This window comes from Prinia subflava, chromosome Z (genome assembly GCF_021018805.1).
Source record: "Prinia subflava isolate CZ2003 ecotype Zambia chromosome Z, Cam_Psub_1.2, whole genome shotgun sequence".
Taxonomy (NCBI): domain Eukaryota; kingdom Metazoa; phylum Chordata; class Aves; order Passeriformes; family Cisticolidae; genus Prinia; species Prinia subflava.
The window spans coordinates 24,199,731-24,217,305 of NC_086283.1; the positions used below are offsets into that span (position 1 = coordinate 24,199,731).

Below are 17,575 nucleotides of genomic sequence, written 5' to 3' on the forward strand. Positions count from 1 at the left end.
CCCTTTTGAAATGCATGCCACATGGTGCTGGAATTCAGCTTAATTCAGAGGCAGGAATGTTTGTACCAAGATTGGCTGATGTATTTATTTTACCAAGGATTAATTTATAAACTCTATCTCTACCTGGAGAGGTTTGATTAGCATTATAAATCTAACATGCAATGGATACTGAAGGAACTTGAGCTTTAAAAAAAAGGAGATTGGAAATTAGAGTGGGAAATTGGATTTAAATTGCAAGGCTGCCTGTGGTCCTGGAGGAGCTGGATAAGGTCATGTTCCCTGAAAAAAATGGAGACTATGTGGAATCTACTTGTTTTAATTATTACAGATATTCAAAACATGCTTAACCCAGATCTGGACATGCCTTAATGATTTGGAGGTGATAACAACAATAGAACTTTGGGTTTAGTTGCAAAACTACACAATATTTATTCCCTAATATGACCCATGGAAATAAATATGTAAATCCCAACAGGCAGCTGTGATTATGGTTTTCATTTTTGTGATGCACAAGTTTTTGAGCCAGCACTAGGATCTGACTGATGAAACCATGCCCATGTGACACACATCTATCCTGGATACCCATATATCTTTCAAATCCTTGGTCAAGTTTCTTGTGGCGACCCTGTTAACATTACAGAGAGCTGCTGCTAGCAGAATCTATTTCTACAAAGTGTGTAACACTGGGATTTTCCTCCAAGGGCAGGCAAATGACCTAGGGAAAAAAAGAAGATCTTTTCCTGAAGAGTGGTGACCAGTATTGATAAAGTTTTTAACTGCAGGCCTGTTTGAGGGCAGGGGATATTTCTATAGAGTAAGAAATTTTTTTGTGTTATTCCCAGAGTGTTGCTTCTTGCAGTTGCCACTAGGATTTGGGAGTCGTTTAAGGAGGTCATAGTCTGATTTTTTTTTTTTTTTTAAATTTTGTTTTGTTTTGATTTGATTGCTTTCCCAGCTATTCGCTGCTACATGCTAAATGGGTCTTGTAACCTAAATGACCGCAGTTGCATGAAAGTTGGATGAAAGAAAACAGAGAGAGAGAGAGAGGAAGAAGTGAGGAAATATTTCATGAGGCAGTTGAAGTGAATGATTTTGCTGATTGGTGAGGTGGCAGGCAGCCATCTGCTCGGCTCTGCATCCCTTCCAGCTGACCTTAGCTTTGTTCTTGGTGAGTTTCTCCTAAGGCCCGTCACTATGGAGAGGGAAGACATTCCCCACAAACAGACTCACAGGAGGTCACTCCTTTGTCTCAGACCTTCTCTCTCTATACCAGGTTGCTAAAGCCACCCTCGCATCATCTGTCCTTATCCCAGAGCAAACAGTAATGGCCTCAGTGTCTCTGTGCTGCTGACGCAGGCAGAGGGTCCTTTCTAACAAGGCAGTGACAGTGCAGAGCTGGCATTTTCCACTAGGTCTGCTAATTAATTGTCATATGTCCCAGCTATTAGTTTGGCCATTGCATTTCTCTATTAAGCAGACAGTGAAATGCCAGGGACTCTCTGGTGATGGTCACAGGATGCTGTTGAGCCATGGGTATGCCAGCCTGAAGAAGCAGTATTTGCTGCTTCAGATAGGAAAAAATGGGTTAGTGGTGAGAAATTCTGCATGCTAGAGTGTTTCCCTGATTTTTCTAAGGGTCTGCTTTGGTGAAGGCTTGCTAGAGAGCAACGTGTTACTAGCTAAGCTTGCTGAGTGCATGCTGGCAGAGCTGAGAAGCAGGCTTTAGTATTTTGAAATAAGCAATCATTGCCTCACTTAAAAAAAAAAATTAATCAAGACTTATTGTTAATGTGTAGGACATTCCAGTGCAGAGTACGTCACCACTGCAATTGTCTAGACAGGTTACCAGTGTCCCTGTTAAGCAACCTCATTATTTATTTATAGTTATTTATTATAATAAATGTGATTGCCTGCAGTAAGATGTGAACTGCACTGAATCGTATTTCAGATCTCACAGCTGTGTTGGTTGAATTTTCAGAATAAATAAAATGTTTGCAGCTGCAAATAGAGCAGCCTCATACACTCTTGGGCATCTCCAGTTGGTGCTGCTCCTGGTAAAGGTACAAGAGGAGGAGATGCTCAGTTTTGGGGAGGAGGAGGTGTCATCCTTCAAGTCCCTGCACACTGCCTGACCTTGGATGATGTCCTTGTGGGGTATAGGAGCTGGTGGAACTTGCTGTCATTGCTGACTTCAGCAGGGCTAGGATAGTACCTCAGGTGCTACATTTAAACACTTTGAATGGAAAACATCCAGTCTGTACAAGAAAATGGAGACTTTATGGATTTGGTGTGTGTTATCAGAGGGATCATGCTCTCTGCTGCAGGCCCATTGACTTTGGTAGAGTTACTTAAGATTTGCCTCTCTCAATGGCTATGGCAAAAATCTGGTGTGTTCTTTTTTCACCTGGAATTTTGCTGTGCGGCAGGAGCTTGCCAGAATCCCAAGAACTCTGGTTTTCTGGGAGAAACAAGAGGCTTGTAGGTATCTGACTTCTGTCTGAAGGGAATGACTTCATTTTTGACCATTTACCCAAAATCTGGAGTTCTCTGAGCTGTCTAGCCATAGAGGGGAGGTTGTTAGTGAAGCTGGAGATCAACACAGGAGAGGACTGATCAGAGGGAAGTTTCCTCGCCCATCTTTTCTGATTGATGTTCAGCCTTGAAACAGTCCTGTTCTTTCTCCCCTTGGAGTCTCAGGTCTGCATCCTTCTGGGAGTGCTCTGGCTGCTGTCCTGGTTGTTAAGCATCTTCCAGAAGCTTTCCAGACTCTGTATGAGTTCCACTAAGTTCTGGGCATTTGCTACATATGCCTGTTCTCTTGGGTGTATTGTAATTACTTCTGCTCCTTGGCTCTAGGGACAAATTTTTATCCTAAGTGAAGTTTATCCATCACACTCATCTGTTTGGTGAGGTGAAAATCAAGCCATATGCAGAAGACAACCTTGTAGGCTGCCAAAGAATGGTGGAAAGCTTATCCAGTGGTGTATTTTGCATATATACTGAGTGGCAGGATTATGTATAGTAGATCTGTGTTGGTAAGATTGGTCTGATGTCAGCATCTGGTCAAAATGGTTGAGCTTGGCTAGATGTATGTTTTCATTCCTACAGAACTTAATTTTATCAAAGTATGAAAGAACATAAAGTTTGGCATTTTATGAAATGACTTGAGGGAATTGAAGTTAGTTGTTCCCTGTAGCATTTCATAAAATACACAAAGGCCAGAAGGAATGAATGATTCACGTCTCGACTGTCCGCTGTGGTGGAAAAATGAGGTGAAGCTGGATTCGTGATATAAAAATCTGTTCATCAGCACTGGAACTTGTCAAAATATAATTTCATCTTGTTAATTTTAGTGACTTATTGACTCAAAAGTAAATCATAAAGATTTGTAGAAGAAGAGCAAAACGGTGTTTTAGAGTGAGTACTTATTTTTGTCTTGATTTTTTTTTAAAGGAAGATTTCATAAAACTTCCCGCTGTTATAAAGTTAACATGTTCTTGCTCCAATAACGCCTTCCTGATTGCATAATTTGAGGTTTAATCATGCACCATCAAATTCTATTTTCAAATTTAGAGTTAAAACAGTCTTTCAGGCTTAAGTTAACATGCTCCCTTTCATTTCAGTGCACATAGCGGCAGATAATTATTGTATGTGCCGTATTTCTCTCATTAGTAGGTTAGTATTGCAGCTTCTGCCAGACCACAAATAATTAAGGGTTACTTCAAGTATGACTTAAAAAAAAAAAAAAAAGAAAAGTAGTTCTGAGGAATTCTACACAGTGAGGTAATGAGTGTCTGCAGCAGAGACCCTGTAAATGACTTAATGTGCCCAGATCAGCTGATAGTCAAACATAAAACCTGCTCAAGCTTGTTAGCTAATCTCATCCATAGAGCTAACTGACTATTCTTCATGGATGTTAACCCAGTTATACTAACTTTTTAAGGTAAAAAAAAAACCACCACAAAAGAGGTAAAACTACATTTGAAAAGGGAATAATAAACGAGCCTTCCTGCTGTAATTAAACAGACCTATGGACTGATTCAGACACTGCTGTTCCCCATGTGCGACCGGTTCTGTTCAACCACTGCTGTTGACCAGCTACATCCTAAGCAAAAGCTGCTGGGATGGGAACTTCAAAGTTTCTGTGCCAGTGTGTGAATGCAGCAGATGGACTTGAAAGAGAGGGGAAGAAATAGGCTGGCTATGGGGAAAGATGCACATGGATGGAAGAAGTGCTTACAAAACTCTCTTGTATCATTGACTTAGATGAGTTTGTGTCTAGGAATAGATGCAAGTAATGCAGCCTTTTAGGTCTGGAAATTCCTCTAGGATCTCTGGATGAAAACGACTCTATTGCTATGAGTTACTTATAAGTAGTTTTACTGGAGCCCTAATGAAATAGCAAAACTTGAGTAGTTTGGGCTGTTCTTGGGCAACCCTTGGTCTGTCATGACCGTCCATCCTCCTCCTGTCTCCAGAAACACTGTATAGTAGAAAATGCATAAGGGTCCAAAAAGTAATGGGATGTGTAAGAAGTAGTGCTCATCTTCAAAACTGGCTTGACTCTCAGGGTCCTTCTGCAATTCAGATTTTTTTTCAAGTGGTATTTCCTTGGTTTCCTTGGGATACCAATGAGAAGCTGGGCTTCCCATTCTTTTGGAAGGTTCTTCAAGGTGTGTGATATTCTCACCTTCAAAATGACACCAGTTGATACTGGAGAGCCCAGGACCACCAGGTCTGTTGGCAACATTAGCAGAGACCTAAAGGAGCTACAGGCTCCTGAAGATACTTTTTTATTGAAAGTGTTCTTGTAGAAGAAGCAGAACTACTTCTCAGGTATTTTTCTTTAACTGTATGGAAGATCTTGCTATGGAAGGAAGAAAGCTCAGAGGCTGGTTGTTTTGCTTGGCTTGTGGATGGTGTCAGTGGCATGGAAGTGGGATTCAGCTCTTCCCAACAGAACTGGGAAATGAGAGTCAGGAAGGGTGGGAAGGTTTTCCTTTATGTGAAGCTTAAGAGCTGGTTGAGTAGAAAAGCAGGAATGGAGGACTATATCAATTGAGATGCAGTTGAAGTTGCTAGCTTGGAGAGGGATCTTTCTCCTCAGCTCTCTAAGAGTGAATATGAGCAGGACAAGATTCCATTGCAGAGGTCAAGAAACGTGCTGTAATTGGGTTGTGCAATGAGCTGTCCCTGGGTGGAAGCTGCTCTTTAAATCTTAGGGAGAAAGAGTCAGCAATCCTTAGATTCAGGCTGTGAGGATCTCAAGTGGTTTGTTAAAAGCATGTTTGGTGAGTGTAGAGATGAAGGAAAGATGGGGAAAACAGCTAGAGAGACAAGTGCATCCAAGCCTGAGAGGGAAAAGTCTGTGGAAGACAAGGGCAACAAGCAGGTGGAGAGCAGGATGGTGGGCAGAGGTGGGCTAGGAGTCACAGGTACACGAAGTCATCACTCTGGGTACAATGCTGCTCCCCAGAGCCTTGTATTTCTGGTGACAGATGTGGAGAACTAATGTGTTGTGTTGCCAAAAGGAACAAAAATCCTAATACTTTGCCACTGAAGATGCAGGGTGCTTGTACAAAAAGCTACAGGAAAGGCAGATGTTTAACAGTGAGGGTAGTTTGACCCACTGATGGTTTTCTGCTTGTTCCCTCTCACTGGTTTGCTGGATTTTAGTAGTACTTTAATAAATGACTAAGATACCGTGATCAATTTACCTCGCAACTATTTGGGAGCTGATTGGTGGTGGTGGTGACTGCAGCTGGGGTGGGCAGGAGAGGGAGTCTTTAGCATAGAGATGCTTCTTGGAAAACCAGATCAACCTCCCTGGCTGTAACTAGTTCTTCCTTCCTATGTCCTGCTTTCAATCTCTGATTAAATTTTGCTTATTTTCAAAAGGAGGTGGCTTCTAAAAGAACTTGACAGTATGTTGGTGAAACAATTTGGTTTTGGCTGTTTCTGCTTTATCCTTTAGCAGTGCTATTGAGACAGAGATCCTGTGATTTCCTGTTGGAGTCCAGGATATCCTTCTGGCTGTGCTGGAGTGTTTGGAGACCGGACAGGGGAGTCTGGGATCTGTACAAGGGGGTCAGCCAGCCTCACACAGAGCCCAGGAGGACCCTGCTTTTGATCCCTGGCCATGGGAGTGAGTGCCCACATTGTATGAAGAATCACAAGCCAAGAGAATTCAAAATAAGTAGTAGTTAGTTAATCACAGAGTGTGAATGTAGAATCTAGGATTTTCAGTATATGGATTTGAAGAGGCAAGAAGGAGGAAACGGGAGTGGTCCTGTCCTCCTTGTTCTCATCTCCCATTTTCTCCTGAGTAGGATCTCAGGATTGGTTTAGAGTAGAAATAACATGTTAACATAGGTAATAAGTATTGGTATGATTTTGTAAATAAAAAGTACGTTGTGGACAGTGGTTGGGTCAGGGAAACAGTACAAAAGGTCCGGGACCCTCTGATCCACCCAGTCTGCCGCGTGTCCTGCTCTGCTGGGGACACCTTGCAGAGCTGAGAAAGAACTGAGAGACAATGAAGAATAAACAACCTTAGAGGCACAGACCTGGCAGGCTCAGTTTGTCCTCTCTGGCTCTGGCGTGGGACCCTTCGGGCAAGAAAAGCTCGAAAACCCTACATACCTCAGGGAACAGCAACCCCGAGGGGAATCTCAGGGAAAAGCAACCCCAAGAATTTCCCACCTCACATTCTGCGTAGGATAGGAGTTGTAGAAGTAGGGGGAATTGTGCTTTCTGCTTTCCTGTTAGCTTTTAACATTCATGCAATTGGTATTTGGCAGGATCTTCAATATATGTGATTTATCACAGAAATATTCTTGAACTGCAGGTGAAGAGCTGCAGTAGTAATTTGGGGGGGTGCATTTCTCCCTTCTGCTTTTGGGTTTGTGGGGGGAGGAGGGGGCTTTTTCTTGGTTTGGTTTGGATTTGGGGTTTTTTTCCCTTGGTGTTAAAATCAATATTGAATGAGTGCTGCTTTGAAGAAAAAAAAAATAAAAAAAATTCAGGTGTCCAGAACCAGTAACCAACAGACAGCAGTTGAAACAGTACGAACATGGCCAGGGAGAGGAAGAGGATCATTCATCACTCTCACAGTTCGTTAGACAGATAATGTTTGAGGAAATTAAAGCACGGTGCAGAACTGCTCAGGGGTGCTTTTCCTGCACTGTGCATATGCTCATGCTTTATTTGCCATTATTCTGCTGTAATGTATGTTTGGCTGCTAGCAAGCACATGAAAACCTAATATCAGGCTCAAACTGTGCCTCCTTTATTTATAAACAGCTTTTCTTTTGCTTTACGCTGATGGAGCATGATACAGAGACATCTTGCCATAGACTGTGTCAGTATAAGGTGCCAAAAATGAAGAGGAAACATTTTATGTGATTAAACAACTGAGACGTTCTGACAGATGTTTGCCTGACAGAGTCTGCAGGAAAGGCAGTGACACTCAGATCTGGTTAGTACTTGTGTGTGTGTTTGTGCCCCAAATTCAGGGGGAGGTGTTAACAGCTGGCTGTATCACACACGCTCCTGGAACCCCTTCCCATGTGTTATACAGTGGCTCTGAGTGTGCTTGGTGTGGGCTCTGCTCCTGGTGCTGGGCTACCTACAAAGTCCTTCCTGATTCCAGCCCCAACAGCTTTCTCTTGTCTCCAGTCTTCCTTTTTCTTAGCATCATCGCTTTGGTTTTTTGGCTCCTGACTCTGTTTCTTTCTTGTACTGGTGTGTACTGGTTTCAGTGAAGGCTGTTGACACAGATCTTGCCAAAATAAAATCACACTGAAGCTACTAGTTCTCACCTCTTGGCTGCAGCTGAACGTCCTTCCACTTTATTTCACAACCAGATGGGTGTGCTTTAAGGCCAGTTGATGCTGGGGCTTTGACAGTTTTTGACTATTGAAATAGCTTTAATTTGAAGTTTGAATTCAAGGTAATAACAGCTATGGCTTTGGAAAAATTGCTGTTGGTTATTTCATATTCTGATGTAGGTGGGAGAAAGACCCTAAATATTTTGAAGCTGTATTTGGAGAAGTAATAAAAATTAATTCAGACCTGTCCAAGCTAGTCTGTTTGGCTTTTTTCCCCTCAGATTAATAGAGCAGGATGGATCTTTTTGTGATGCATAATCAAGGTGGAAATTTGTTTTGAGTCAGACTGAAAAGGTGTAATCCCCTTCAGGGATTATGGTACATTTTGCATATTGCCTCCAAATAGCTATCCGAGGTTTTAATGGGTGCTTTTAACCCTCTGCTGTCTATAGCACTTTGGAAAGCATTCCACCGATAAAACTGGATTTTACCAACAGCTTTGCAAAAACCTGAAGGAAGGCAGAGATACCTGGGAGAACAAGGAACTTTATTGCCTACAAAGGCATTGTGATTCTGTCAACTGCACTGATGAAAAAAGGACACCTACCTTGTGTGCCAGAAGTACTTAGAACTCATTTGGGATTGAGTTCAACCCCAACAGCAAGCATGTGTTTGCTTTTCCTGGCCATCTCTCTGCTTGTTAAAAAGTGGTTGTGTTGGAGTAAACCAATCATGCTTGCCATTAAATCTTAATTAGTTAATAAATGGTAATGTGTTACGTTATATCTGTTTAGTCTCATTTGCATGGGGTGGAAGGTAGTGTGAAAACGTTATTTGTTGGTGTGTGGCCAAAAGGATTAGATGTGTCTCTGGAAAGGTGGGGGCAGATGATGGGGAGCTGGGGTGGTGGAAGAGCATCTGCCATAGTATTGCTTATGCTCTAAATGCTTGTTTAAAATAAACTCTTTATCCTGCTGTATTTGGGTTGAATGAAGAACATTTATTACTTTTGACTTGTTGTGGGAGAATGCTAAATAATTGCTTCATCCTACCACAGGCTGTTGGTGAACAGGGTGGAGAGATGGCATAAAGGCTAAATAAGTGTAAATGGTTTAAGTGTTTCTAATTTATGGCACAGTGCTCACAGGGGAATATGCTCAGGGGAATAGGCTCAGTAAGACCTGCGGCATCTTTCCTATTGAATGAACGGATTAATGATGGCAACGTCTGCCGTGTTAGGGACGTGGGTGAGGTCACTCCCTGTCTTTGGCCGTAAGAAATACTTCAGCTGGAAAAGCCACCATTTCCTTGCGGCTGCTTTGGATTCTGCTTTTACAGTTGAGAGAGCAGACTCTTTTTCTGGGATAGTTTTGGAAAATATTTAATTAAGCGTCTCTAATGAGGGGCCATTATAACTGCAAACGGAATTATTGTTATCATCGTTTCAGCTGTTAACATTTTAAGGGCAGTTGTTCACAAACTGTTCAGTAATTAGGGCCCAATTCACTTAGGAAAAATTGTAGCTAGGCTGCTGCTGCAAGTGTAACATGAAAAGGAACATTTGAAAGGAAGTCGTTCTCCACAGAGTGTGCAGTGGACACATTTGACCCATTGCTTTGCAACACAACATGGTCTCCTGTAGGTGCAGGCTGCAAAGGTTCGGATCCAGAAGTGGTGTGGGCTGCTGTGCCATGTGCACGATCGGTTTATTCACCCTCACAATTACTGCAAAATTGTCATGGTCCTTTAATAGGTGTGCAGAGCAGAGTTTTGGGACAGAACTGTGGAAACTCATACTTGAGGCACAGCTGTTCTAATGATCACAGTCTATGGCAGTTCTGCAAACTTAGTGGTATTGTGATATTAATGGCCAGGTGAGCCTTTGAGCCCCCTAGGAAATTAAACAGCACGAGGAGGGGAAAAGCGCAAATTACCTCTCTGTTCTTGGTAAGAAGCAGCACCTTGCACAGCTTGATGCAAATTGTTTCTAGTTAAGGAATGTCTTAAAACGCAGCTCTGCAGGGTTGCTGAGCTGTAGCTATAGTTAGAACTGCAACTATAGATAGCATTAAATTTATTTAAGTGCTTATGAAGTGAAGTTTGCCATTTCCTCCGAGACTTATTTTAGAGCAAGTCTAGCAGAATTTTTGAGCAGCTTTGTGTACCTCATGTTCAAGCACGTTTGTACTGCTGAGGCTGGGTAAGAACACAGGGCTCTGTCAGTGTCTGGCTGAATGGGTGCTTTGCTTCCTTAGTCTGGTTTGGGATGGTCCTTCAGAAGCTGTGTGGTTGTAGCAGCCTTCCTGCCAGTCCTGGTTGTGGCAGGGTGGCCAAGTGTGGCTGGAGCTCTGCTTCCACAGGGAACCGTGTCTGGTATTAAAATAACTTCGTGTCAGTTTCATGCTGGTTCATGTTTGCTTTCTGGATTAGAGCATATGCTGCAACTCTTGACTGATAAACCCTCTTTCTAAGCAGCGGAGGGAGAACTTTAGCTCAGGAATGGGGCTTGGTGGCAGCACCAAGGAGTTCTGGAAAGTGCTGTGTGCCACATCTAAGCCCCGAGACTCTGAATTTTCTTGTATTTACTCCTCTTCAGCTTAAGTAAATGTCATCTCTCCTGAGAGCAGATGGATAACTTTTATTGGATCTGGGCAAGGCTTTTTGCAAGTAGCAATGGTTTTATCATGGCAGAGGACATGGTAGAAAGCCATTAGTGTTCCAGAAGATGTGTTGTCAAATGGGTGTCGTGGTAGTGGTGGGAGATCAGGGTGTCCCTGTTCACTGACTCTGTGGGAGCACATGACCTGTTACAGGACCATCCCTTGGAAAGTGGGTCTAAGGTTAGGGTCAGGGTGTCCGGATAGATTTCTGGATGGAGAGCTGGTTTCCTGCAAGGTCCTGCTGTCTTGCAGAGCAACTTTCCTGTTTTACAGGTAGGATGCACAGATCAAAGGGAATTCTCTTTAGCATCATGTTGGAGCACTGGGAGAAGCAGGCACCCAAGTGCTGTGTCATTTTGGTCTGAGAAATGGTGTTTTTCCAAGAGAAGGGGAATATGTCTCCTGCCATGAACAGCAGCTCATGCAGAGGGAATTAGAGATGCCTTCAGAGACCTGTGGGCTAGCCAAGGACAGTGGTAGCCCCAGAAGGTGTGCTGGGGTACACAGGGAGCTGGAGTTGCTTTGCTTCCTTGCAGGCTTGTTCATGGAGCTAAGGCAGAAACGTATCTTGCAGTGAAGTGAAAAACCTGTTTGGGTTAACATTTCCCATCAAGTGAATACCCTAGGACTGAAATACCCTCAAGTCCATACCCTAGAGCTGAAATCTTGCTTTGCCTGCAGGACGGGATCAGGACAGGGGAAGCCATCTCGTTTGAGAGCTCCTGCACTGCTGTGCTGCAAGAAACAAGCCAAGATTTCCAGCTCTGGAGAAACTGATGCTTTTTTCCATTCCCATCCTGAGCAATCTGCTAGCAAAGGAATTTATGATAATGAAAATATTTTTTGTGCGAAGTGCAGTAGCATAGAGCAATAAAACCCATAATTGCAGCAGGAATATTCCACGTTAAACCAGACTATCAATTATAGTTTGCACAGAGGTTTGCTAGACTAAAAAGGTGGTGCTTTCATGTGAAAAAATATTCATTATCTTCTTTCAAACACACCTTAATTGCCAACATCAAAATTATTAATTAAGCAATACATCTTGCAAAACTGGATTGGCTCACCCAGTGCATGTGGAGTGTGGTAAGAAGGGTATGGAGAGCATATAAGTCCCTGGATTCTTGCAAGGGAGAGCTGTTGTTGAAGTTTGTACTCTGAGCTGATTTTATGGCAAATGTAGTTTTTGGGGGTGCAGCGTATTTAATTTGGCAGCAGAGCTGTAACACAAACAGTGACAAATTCTTCAGCCAGACCTTTTCCTAAGGTTCCCTGTCTGGCAAACCCTCTGGTCCTGCAGCTTGCTCTGGAGGTGTCCAGGCTTTGTGTTGGGCATCACTGCTGCCAGATCTCCCTGTCCCTGAGGCTTAGCCCCAGGTGCTCCAGGTGCCCCAAAATGTGATTTAGAAATATCCGTAATAAGTGTAGCTGAAGAAAAAAAAGGCAAGGAAAGAATCTGTGTTCTGTTTTGGTCATCTCTCTCCCTCCCCACCCATCTGTCTCCCTCCCACCCAAGATGTACCTATGCTGCTGACTTGCAGCTGCTTCCAGTGCTGTTTGGAAAAGCACAACTGCTTTGAAGAACAGAGCTGTTCTACTTGAGGCATTCCATATTTTCATGCTAGCAGAGGCCTTGGATAAAATTAAGTTATAAGACTGCCGGTTGAGACCTGGAAATTTAATTTCTTTAGCTTCTGGTAACTCAGTCCTTGCTCAAAAATGGCTTCTCCTTACAATGTGGTTGGTCAGCATCATATCTGATTAGTGCAAAGAGAATCTCAGACCTGTTCTGTTGTGTATCAGATGCTTGTTATTATCTTTCTGTTTTCCTTCTCCTTTGTTTTATCACTCAGGAACGTCCCCAAATTAATGGTGAAAAGCCATCGCACAGAATGGTCCTCATGGTTACAGGTGAGACTTGAGAGTACAGCTGGATCCGTGGGTATCCAGCTTACACTGGGCCAACCGGACCTTTCCGCTCCAGGCACCTCAGTGCACCCTCCCTGGGCAGAAAGTCCCCTCACTCTTTGGTGATGTGCTTAAAACCCTCTCTGTGCTTGACCCTAATTTTATTGTATGTGTGAACTTGCCATGATAATGATGAATAAATTTTTTCCTCTATATATGATTTTACAGAATGCTATTATCTTCTGTTTCCCACTAGCTCTGGAGGAAACTATGCCTCTAAAGTATTTGTCTCATCAATTTGCAAAGACATCTTTATTGCCCTTGGTGGATCATAAAGGCTGCATTCCAAGGGGATGTTTACTGTAAAAGCTAATGAAGACATCATTGCTTTCTGTGGCATCTTGTAACTTGTTCTCCAGCAAGAGTGATTGACTTCTTGTTGTGGCTATATCTTAGCTTCTAGGTTTTAATGATTTTTTTCCTCCTCAGGTTGTTAATGGTAGAGTTGGTGGATTGGACAAAGGCAGTGTTGTCTAAACTGGCAGGGCTTGCAGCAGGCAGGGAGGATGTCTGGGTGCTCTGGCTGCTTCCCAGGTTTTCTTTGCATAAGAAAGTGCTACTGTATGGATCACTTAAAATTAGATACTTAATATTATTTTTTAAGATTTTCTCTCCCACATCTCAGTGCAGTCGGGGTGTTCCCAATTACACTTTTATGACTATAGATTTTGCACTTTGCATTCACAAGAGCATGGAAACGTGATTAATGTAAAAAAAATGTCAAACAGCTTTAATCACTGTTGATTTCTTATTGATTCCTGACCTCCCTTTCCCCAAGAGCCGTTGTCCTTGCGCTGGCCCATCAACTTCTGTGCAGTGAATAAAATCTTACACCTTTCGTGGTGCCCTTCTGCCCTGTGTTTAAAAGAAGTACTGTGAAGAGCCAAGGAACTGCTCCTCTGGGATTATTGGGTAGCTTTAGTCACAGTGGAGAGAAATAATGGGAGGAGAGAATAAGCATATTCTATTTGAAGCCGTTGCTTTGCTGCCGTATGCGCTAAACTAAGCACTCAATACAAGTGGTTTTACATCTAATGTATATTTTCAGCCGGGGTGGCCTTTGTGAGGCATAAGTGACATAAGGTGAACAAACTGCTTATTAAGGTAAGACAATGAAGGCCCAATTTTAAAAGGTTAAGATGTACTAGAAAGTATCAGAGCATCCTCCAAGTCATTAATGCTGTACAGAATGCACAGCATGTGGTATTTTGAAAGGCCACTGTAACCTTTTCAAGCATGAAGCATGCTAAAAGGAATCTATTTCCTCACTGCCTTGAAAAGGGAAATCAGTCTTAAAAAGCCTTAGTTTTTATTTGTTAAAAAAAAAGAAACAAATTTGGTGCATAAAGAGAGAGGGAGGATCCTTAAAGCTAAGTGAGCAGTGAGCTGCCTGCAGCAAGGGAGCAGCCCTGGAAATCCGTAAGTGATGTGAGATGTGGAACTTTATTTATTAAAGAGAAAAATATTCTCACTGTTATATTTCTTCCCTGTATTCTTACCTGTGTTTTAACTTCGCACAAGCTTGGTTTTGGCTCTGTTCAGAGCAGCAAAAAGTTGTGGTTGGATGAATGTATGGTGTGGGATCTCTGCACCTGTTTGCAGTGGGGAGCAGAGGTAAGGAGGTCGCAGAATGGAGCAGGAAGGGGCAACTTCACCCATCCTTTGTATTGGCAGTGTCCTGAGCTGCTGAATCTGAAGTATTCAAACAGTGGTTAGTTCTGTTGGGGGGGTGGGACGATGTGAAATCCATAAGTCTTCAGGCAAACAAGCTCCAAAGACACGAAAAGGGTTTGTGTATTCCATAAAGCTTGTTTGGTCCTTTGACTTAGTGTGTTTGGTCTTATCTAAAGGACGACAGCTCCCTACAGAGCCAGCCTTGCTGCCCTGTGCTGTCTCACAGCATCACCACTGCCCCCACCCAGCAGGTCTCCATGCTTCCAAGCCCCGCACGTTTCCCTTTTGTTACCTGCCAGCAGCTGAAAGTGGGAACAGCCCATTCATTTCGGCCCCAGGGATGCTGCAGCCGTGTGCCCGTCCACTAAATGTCTTGGGGCAGCGGTAGTACTGAGCAGTGGTGGACCTGCTGCTCCACTTCAGATCTGTTAGGATGACTTGGGCAAGACCACACTTCAGAGTGCTCTGAAGTCTGGTCGTACCTCCTCCCAGCATGGTACAACTTGAGGACTCTTTTTTTGGGGGATGTTGCTCCCCAGCCTGCTTTGCATTTTAACAGAGAACGTTGTGAAGCGTTAACAAGCCTCCTGAGACTTGAGGAAGACCCCAGGTTGCCTTTTGCTGAAGTCAACTGTTAGCCACACTGCATTGAAGCAGCTGGGCTTTGCAGCATGCATCTTGTTTTTGTTGCTGAGAAGGACTCCATGAAACAAATTAACCAGATGCAAGTTCTGACTTAAACCCACTGGGAACTGGAAAGGTAACAGACCATCTTGCCATAAGTTAAATATGAACTTTATGAAAGAACAATTTAAGTGCTACTTGTAGTCTGTCCTTGGCATCTGTTGGCTAAATAGCCTCTTCAAATATACACTAGAGCTCCAACTTCACTTGCTGTAGCTAAGTTCCTGATTGCAGAATGCTTTTTACTCCTGACTATTCAGCCTTTGACTCTTGCAGTGTCAGTGGAATTAAAGAGCATAAAGAGCAGGGTTTTACAGTCAGTGCTGCTGCTTTTGCTTGTGAATCCTGAAAGCTGCTCCGGAAGAGCAGGGGTTTTGTGTGTGGAGGGAAGAGATGAATTAAAATATTTTATCCCCTCCTGAACACAGAGAAAGAGAGTCCTTATGTTTAGATGATCTCATTCAGTGGGTGTCTAAAGGCTGAGTGATATGCACTGTGCCAGAGTTCTCAGTACATGTCTCATGGGAGCAGGGCTGTTTTGCTTTTCTGAGGGGATGGGGGAGATTTTGGTCTGTCTGGGATTTCTCTAAGTATTTGATTTAGTTTGCAACCAGGCAGTTGTCACCCAGATCTTTCCTTTCATGTGTTACAGGTATCATCCACCTCCAGTTCTCAGTTTCCTGAAAACCAATGGCAATTTCAGTGTCCCCGTTTTGGGGCTCCTGTGGGGACTGCTCCCAGTGTGACACATTCAACAATCAGATCATAAAAGTGAAGTCTAGAACGTGCAAGGAAGGGACAAAGCAAGGATCTTGGCAGCTCACCAGCCTCGCTATCTTTCTTGGCTGAGGCTTGCAAGCATCAAGTTGCGCTCCTGTGTGGAGGAACAATGGTTTAATGTTCGATAGTGATCAGATCAGGAGGAGAGCAGAACACCAGGCATCCGACAGGTTGTCAAACCTGTCACATCCCAGCGTTTTCTTCTCCTTGACAAGGTTAGCCACTGACTGACAAGGGTACACTTTGCCAGGATGGCAGCAGAGCCTTTAGGAGGAAGAAAAATGCTTTCAAAAATGAGTTCGACTGCTTTCCACATATCACAACATCTCTGCACAAAGCTGCATTCTCAGATGTGCCTTTGCAATGACTTTGAATCTTTTCCTTTCTCCACTTCCCTGTTACTGGAAAAACAAACACAGACAGAGCCTTTCCACAGGCTGCAGGTGCCCACTGGATGAGGCATGGAGTGGGATTCCAGGGCCATAAACATCCCTTGTTGTGGGTCCTGGTGTGGGGTGGGTATCTGTACCAGATGCACACAGCCATGAAAATTCACCTGTGATGACACTGGTGTTACATAAAGGGCAAGTTTGGAAAGGGATGGGCTTCTTGTCTGAACTGGAGAGGTTTCTCCCTTGAGACTTTCCTCCCCTACCTACCCTTGCCTCTCTTCTGTTTTTCAGGATATTGAAGGGGTGAAAGTGCCACAATCTGTCCATCTATTTACTTCCTACAGTGCTGACTGCTGTGTTGGTAAAACAGTTCCAACTACATTTTTTTAATGTGCTTTTAATATTCACTCACCCCTAAGTGTCTGTGACTTTGGCAAGGCAACTTGGCCCTAGGATTTTGTGATGCAGCCCAGTGTATGTTTGTGTGGCACGCTTCCCTGCTGTGTGCACATAATCGTACATAAATGCATGTGCCCTCAATTCGCTTTTCCCAAACTGTGGCCAACCTCAGTCACATTAATATTAAAACTATAGGTTTGCAAAGCCTTTGTGGAATCTGCATTTGCTGTAGGAGTGGAAGGATTATATTTTATTAATCTTTTTCCCATGCCGCACTTTATACTACCTTGGATCTGGTATAGTTTTCGCACTTTCGAATCAAAATCATAAAGATGATCATCATAAGGCATAAAAAGTTAGCATGCTCTTATCTATTTTAATTTTGTTTGAATGATGCCATCTGCTTTCCTGAATATGGCGGGTAGCTGAAGCAGGAGAATGTACCAGTTGAGAACGGCAGAAACAAAAAACAGTGTATTTCTTATGGCTGATGGATCATTATTTTATGTGCTGGTTAAGTGAGAAATCCATGCATCCCAGTAGGACCTTTCTGTAGAATTCATCCAACAGCCTTTACAGACTCTGAGCTCTAATTGCAGTCCTGCTCTTCTCAAAATACCAAATGCCAGGTAATTGTAGCCAGAAAGGGGCACATATGTGAGTGCATTTGCAGGACAGATCAGTTGCCCAAATTTCTCTTTTGGGAATAAGTCATGCTTGTACCCTCTCTGTCGGTTCCTTGGGAGGATGAAGGTTGCTCCCCTCTCTGCCTTGGGCAATGCCACTGGGATGTTACTTAACACACAGGTGAGGATGCACTTGTATGATCTCAGCTATGGGACAGATCCCAGTCTTTGCATGTGTATGTTCCCTCACCTGCATGGGTCAGACCTTGGGATTCGGCCTGAACTGCAAGACTTTAAATGAATGTGATTATTCTTCTGCTGAAAGTGATTATTTTTCTATGGAAGTATTATGACAGTAGAGTGGATGTGTTACGTAGAAAGTTGCATATCACTGTTGTTTGCCATCAGATCCAGAAAGAAATAAACTGGTTTTGTTAGCTGTTTTGTTAGAAAGGCAAGAAGCATCTGCTTAGCTGCACACTGGTGTGCAAGTTGGTTATTTGATATCCATCATGGTGTTGTAACCATCTGTTGAGAGGTGGGAAGAGCTCTTGGTGAGCAGGC

The 17,575-nt window shown here is 43.3% G+C and overlaps 1 protein-coding gene and 1 long non-coding RNA gene across 2 annotated transcripts in view; both read left to right on the forward strand.

The window, feature by feature from the left end:
• Nucleotides 1-17,575, forward strand: part of HS6ST2 (heparan sulfate 6-O-sulfotransferase 2) — a 130,575-nt gene that overhangs the window by 19,816 nt on the left and 93,184 nt on the right. The window lies entirely within an intron of this gene.
• Nucleotides 13,812-15,975, forward strand: LOC134564010 (uncharacterized). Its single transcript, XR_010083451.1, has 3 exons — nucleotides 13,812-13,875; nucleotides 14,690-14,890; nucleotides 15,467-15,975. It is a non-coding gene; the product is annotated as an uncharacterized LOC134564010 (long non-coding RNA).